The sequence below is a fragment of the Acyrthosiphon pisum genome, chromosome A3, assembly GCF_005508785.2.
Source record: "Acyrthosiphon pisum isolate AL4f chromosome A3, pea_aphid_22Mar2018_4r6ur, whole genome shotgun sequence".
In the NCBI taxonomy this organism is placed as follows: domain Eukaryota; kingdom Metazoa; phylum Arthropoda; class Insecta; order Hemiptera; family Aphididae; genus Acyrthosiphon; species Acyrthosiphon pisum.
The window spans coordinates 36154011-36161035 of NC_042496.1; the positions used below are offsets into that span (position 1 = coordinate 36154011).

Genomic DNA, 7025 nt, shown 5'->3' on the forward strand with positions numbered 1-7025 from the left:
ACAACCGTTCCAACTCTACCGTATTAACCGTACCAACCTACAGGCTAATGACCTCAGTCGTCCATGCCTTAAACCTAATAAAAAAAATTAATTACAATCTATGTAAAATGACGTATATCTGTCATCTGTGTATGTGTGTGTATGCGCCGCTGACCCATCTTCCGCTCAACAGAGTGGCAAAGCGATAGTGTAGGAAAATAGTATAATACAAATCGTGCACCAATAGTATTAATAATGTATCAAACTATCGACACAAACTCTGTTTGTCTGTTTGTAGTCTTGCGGGTTGTGCGGTGGCAATGTATAACAAACATATCGTGATCTGTAAAATATACGAACATTGTGTTTGTTCGTATAATAAATAACAATAGATACTTGCCTGAAATTATTTGTCAAAGAGAACAACTTTTAGTATACTATAATAATATTATAGTATGATAACGTCGTGTGGATATACATTTTACCTTGAATTGTGTATAATATTTTAGGTGTGGACTAAAGAGGCCATAATTCAGAGAGCTAAGGTTTTTTTTAAAATTTGTACCAAGTGTTCATAGGAACTTTCAGAATTATAATTCGTTATTATTATTATTATTAAATAATTTGATAGTTTATAATATTATTTTTTTGCGGCAGGTAATTTGATAGTTTAAAATTGTTAAATTAAAAAAGTATGTGTTAATAAGTTATTTTTTAGTTGTTGTTTAATTATCTTTAGGTTAAATTAAGTTAAATAAATATCATAAAATTAGGTTCTGTAATATTTAATTAAAATTATATTGTTATTGATAGTTTTAAAAATGTATTGAATTAAATAGTACATAATAGGCATATCTCAACTGAAACCTAATGTATTGTTTTTATATTTTTAACAAGAGTATGCCACTCCGCATGTATATTGTCTCCGTCTTACAAACGCACAGCACTACAACATGGAACATTTTACGTTCACATTAATTTATTTTACTCTGATATTATAAATATTAAACTATTTAAGTGAATTGGCTTTTGATAAAAGTTAAAGGTAACGTCATTATATAGGGTATTAGTGTATTATGGAGGTTATTACTGATATTTTAATTTTGAAGCTAGTTATGATTGTTTTAAAATTTACATGTAATTTACAGTTTTCAAATGTTCATAACTTTCTTCAAAATTAAAATATCAATAAATGCATCCAGAGATGCTCTGGGTAATAATCTTACCTTCAAATGTATACTAGGCCAATTGAATCTAATCATCAAAATAAGAGAATAAAATGGATTGTTGTGTAAAATTTGTCATGTTTTGTATACGTTTGTAAGACAGAGACATATGTACATGTCTACATGTCTACATATGTAGGTGTGGCGTCTTAGCTATAAGTGGTTTTTTAAAGTTAAATTAGAACAAAAAACCTTGAATATCGAAATTAAATATATTATTGTAGTTCATTATTACATTTATTGCCTCATAATGATGATGAGTAAACTGTAATAATTCGTTTCCACAGTAGTTTTCCAAAGCACTCCCGTTTAATTCCCACGTGTTTCTGGGAATTCCCAACAAATGTCGTTTCCACGCGGGAATTACCAATCATCTCTATACTTCACTCATCTAACCGTTATACGTTAAGTCAGATCTAATAAAAATATCAGGTTTACTGCGATAAATTATTATACATACTATATTACTATACCATACTATTATTACCATACATTATAATTACTAATTAGGTGCATAACAGATGATAATATGCTAATATGCAGCATATTATTCCGCACACTGACTACACTGATAAACATATGGTATAACAATATTAAAGTAGGTAAGTAAGTGACGTAGACGGTTATTAAAACCTGATAGTAATATTTGATTAGATTAAATTAATAATATGACGCGGTGGTGGTCATTAAAAAAAAAAGAACATAAAATGTTGATGACGCAACGCAGACACTGCACATTCGTGACTTGTGTGGCTCGGTGGAAATATTTTCGAAGGATGACGTGCGCAGCTAATTTATTTTTTGGATCTATCTCCTCATTCCCGATGATTAAAAATCACAATACCGTTTACCATGTCTTAATAATTATTATTATTCGCATATACTTATGCAGGCATGCAGCAAAATGTAATAATGATATAGTTAGGTACTATAATATACTGCAGAGTACAGATGTACGCGAAGAATATGACGTAGGTACACGTGTATAATTTATGTTATATAATATGATTAGGTATATAGGAGGAAAACTTCTGTACTAATAATACTGGATAATATATAATCTACACGTGGTGATTTGTCAAGAATACTCATCCCCATTTTTTCCTCTAATAATACATTTATTTGAATTCAGATTTTTAAAATTTTTAAGACATATACTTAAGGACCATATCGTTTCAAATACTTAGATTAGTCTTATGTAGCCTTTAAGAGTGTCCTGTGAGCTGTGGCGATAACAATGTCTTTTTTAACTATATAAATTGATTGTTAAAGATAAAATAAAATGGGGATGAGCATGCTTGTTAAATTGCTCAGTAGTCTATATATTATAATATGCCATTATATCGTGTTATTTATAAATTATAATAGTACGTTATGAACATGAATCAAATATAAAACGCAGAAACCGAAAGCATAATAATAACAAACACTCGTTTTTGTGTCTTAAATCTTATGTTTTCAATCATTTTTCGCTATAATATTTGTTTATATTATTATTATATTCGTTGCGAGAAACGATTTTGTAATCATTACGGTTTGTTTATTAGTACATTTATATCATATATTACACATGTATATGATCCTAACTGTTGACGAAAAAATTTCAGCGATCTATGGCGACCAAAACAATGAATTCCAAACTATACAGTGCATGACATTTCTAAGAAAACATAATGTGAGTAGTGAGTACACAATACATAATATTATGCCGTTTCAATTTAAAATTGTGTTACAATAAAATCTGCCAATAATTGTTATATTTAATTAGTAACATGATAACTGATTTTAAGGTCTATGGTAACAACTAACAACCATATTACCTATTCATATTATATATATTATGTTTATGGTTGATATAGAAAATCCAAAAATAAAGTGAAGTATTTCCTCCAAGATTTACTACTTCATGTTTTTTCTCTCTTCTTTCTTTCTCAGTTATATAATTCCCTGGCATTGATGGCGTGGCGGAGTGGAATGCGCTGTCCATTAGTTTATAAGTTTATCAATGGTATCAAAGCGTGATTGGTAGATATTATGATATTTTCCTCCTCTGTCTCGTCTCACTATAATATATAAATAACAAATTGCATTTTAAAATTACGCATCAAGGAGCAAGAACGAACTTTTGGTGGTTGCAGCTAAGCACGCAGTAAGTATTCTTATACCAGAACCTTCTTTGAACTTGCGAATTTTATGATAAGCTGTACATTTATAAATTAATTATTTAATATTCATTTCAAAATAAAAGAAATTTATTATACTGTAGCTGTTTAAATGGGAACTACGAACCACGAATTGCCTTCCAAGTTAGGTAAACGTATATTTTTGAATGAACTGCGTCTGGGACGAGATTCTCGTTACTTTTACACCTACAGTTAATCGCCATTCATAAGTGATTCCTGAAGAAATATTATTTACCTAATAAAATTTATAATTTAATGTATTTTAAAATTAAACATACTATAGAATAATAGGTAATAGGTAGGTATTACGCGTTATATCATAATATTAGTCATAAATACTCATATATTACTACTAAGTAATAATGAAAACTTCAAAAGTAATAGTCAATTACAATTTATGAAAAAACTCCCCTTTGAATAATTTTCACGGTATCAAAATTTGAAACCGAGATTTAATAGTTTGGAAACCACTAAAAAAATATAATTCAACTTGGGACGCAATTCGTTTGTCTGCTTGTCTTTATTTTAAGATAACAGTGGAACGGAATTCGTAGGATTGGTATGCAATTCGTGTGCACTGGTTAGTTTAAAATCTTATAATATTATAAAATAAATTCAATTGGACGATTATGGAAAACCTTACTTAACGTTTTATTGAAAATAGTATAGGTAATGAATTTCCATATTATATTCGAAGTATCAACACGACATCTATTTCCTGTTCACTTATACACCTATAGACGTTCTATATAACTAGAACTGTAGATTTTTCGAAAAATGTAAATATTTTTGGCTTGATATAAAATGTTTTGTAATATATTTTTAATAATTTCCTTAAATTAAAAGTTTTTCCACACGTTTTATTATTTATTTTAAATGCTTGTCTTATAAATATTTATCACGTTATATAATATACAATATACGAACCCCGTACTGAATTAATTATACGTTTTATTTAAAATATTTTATACTATACCTATATAATTTTTTATATTTTTCATATTATCATTTTTAAGTATATTTAGGACACACTTTAAAATAAAAACCTGAATCCTCTAGAGTTTAGAAACCCAATACAGACCAAATAGCCTCACACCTCAAATATACGGAACTAGAGGTAAAATGTATAGCTGCACGTCAGCATCATATCATTGATACATTGATACTATCATTGATACTGAATAGTGTGTAACTAGGGAAAAAACAAAATCAATGCCCCCCCCCATACACACACTTGTTGGCCACCTTATGAATGTATTGTATGTGTTTATAGTGTTAGGATAAGAATAAATGATAAACAATAAAAATTTGTGTAACATTTTTTTTTTCGATTTTCTCTCAAAATCTAAAAAATACTTATATGTTTCTAATATTATATTTAATATTTAAAAATATATTGAAATATGTAACTGTATATAAGAAGTAAGAACTAAGTACTGAATAAGATTACAATTGTTGACAGTTTTTCAAGTTCCCGGGAATTTCCCTTTCTGACATTTTCGGGAATTCTTTAACAGTTCTTAGAAAACAGTAATATTACATCCTGGGATCATCCCTAAGAAATTTCATGAAGTACGAAGAGGGAACCTCGAACTACAATAATGCATCTGGTTTAGTGAGGTTAATATTTAGCTTATGTTTTCTATTTGTCTCCGTCTTATTAACGTATTTCATAGGAAATGTACATTAGTAGTTCTAATTTAGTGTAGTAACCTTTAATAATTGTGTGAATTGATCTTAGATAATGTTCTTACATTTAAGTTTGGTAACAGGTCAATTCACTCTATTGTTAAAGATTACTACATAAAGACTACTAAATTGCAACTGTACTGATCACAAATTTGCCATTTCATACATTTGTAAGAGTGGTGGAGACAATACACACGCGGGTGTGGCATCCTCTTAAGGAATAGCAAGTGTTGTAATGTAAAACAATCACCCCGAATATGTATAATATTATAATAGTATGTACCATGTGGATATAATGTGGCCGGCAAGGCTGGACACGTAATAATATTATAATAACGAGGATAGAAGATTAACATTTTTTAGTTCAAAATCGTTTGTATTGCATAACTTTCATCGAAACTATAGTCGATACGACTCGAAACCAAAGTGCTATTATATATTTTATTTTTAATAATAACAATTCGGTATTTCAGTAATCCATTAGAGTTTAATAATTCAATAATTCCAATGTAGTCCCCGCGGTATTTGGATGTCCATTTTTCTGTATTGCATGGCTATTGCCTATATGATATTAATTATTAGGTTTCAAACAAACAATAATGCCATATTACCTATTGTGAAAGTCGATTCTTATCGTAATTTTACGAACTACAGTGGGATGATGAAATTATAATACCAATTTATTATAATAAATTTAAGTTTTTAATATAGTGGTGCTAATGTAACAAACCTATTTTACATGTATATCGTTATGTGATATATGTATATAACATACAGAGTGATTCACCAAGCATGCACAGTGCACACCCCCATGTTTTCATTTAATTTTAGATTTTTGGAATTATTAAATAACCTACCCATACATGGTGGATATTTTTTTAAAAAAATGTTGAAGTATTTATTTCAAAATTCGAACGAATATCTCTGTTATAAAAATGTTTATTCTAAGGGTTATTCTAGGACTCGTCTTTAAGCATTTTAACATATAAATTTAATGTCATAGATTAATATTAATTACTAACATTTTCAAATCACCATATAGTCCCATTATCATTGGTATCTTAGTACATAAAGTTAAATAAGTCAAAAACTACTAATTTAAATTTTGGTTTTGATGCGTTAACATATCCAAAAAAAAATATCTACTGAATAATTTTCAGTAAAAAAAGGGGTTTATTTGGAAAACAGAAGTTTATATCTCTACAGGACACTCATTAGGTAGTACCTACAAAATACCTCAAGAATTTCTGATATCTGCATTATTAAAGGAAAAAGGGGCTGAGCATGAGTGGTCAATCACTCTGTATATGATTTTAACCACATGCCTTAAACAAACTATGTTCCTAATGACTATGCTATTATAGTATAATATGTAACATATTGTTAGTCGTCTTACACGCGTGAACAACGATGTCATATTCTAATACAGGTAGTAGGTATATTAATATACTATTACGTTCGTTAATCATATACAGTGAAACCTCCCTTAACGGACACCTCTAAATAGCGGACACCTCTAAATAGCGGACGTTTTTTCGAGGACGGGAACATTTTCACTATTTATGTATAGGAAAACCTCTAAATACAGGACACTCTAAATAACGGACACTTTTATGACGTTAATATTAGTTATTTTTATCTTAAATTAAGAATTATTTTGGAATACTTGAATAAAAACCTGAATTGTTAAGTTATCTTATGTGTACATTATTATACTGTATATGAAAATCTTATCTTATCCGTTCAGTCATTGAAATATTATCGCGTCAACGAAGTATTATAACTAATGCATTGTCCTATGTGCGTTTAGTTGTGTTTGTGATGCCAACGTTTATTGTAGTGCGAATTTATTATACGTATTGTTTATACGAACTTTATTGCGCTATGGCTAGCAAAAGAAAACGATTACTTTAAAGAAAAATAGACATTCTGGAATTTCGAACATCAA

General features: G+C 28.9%; 1 long non-coding RNA gene across 1 annotated transcript in view; it reads left to right on the plus strand.

Moving 5' to 3' along the window:
- The first annotated feature begins 3232 nt into the window (after positions 1-3232).
- Positions 3233-7025, plus strand: part of LOC115034399 — a 35522-nt gene continuing 31729 nt past the window's right edge. The window contains exon 1 of the long non-coding RNA XR_003839762.1: positions 3233-3354. This is a non-coding gene — a long non-coding RNA (uncharacterized LOC115034399). The remainder of the gene's footprint in view (positions 3355-7025) is intronic.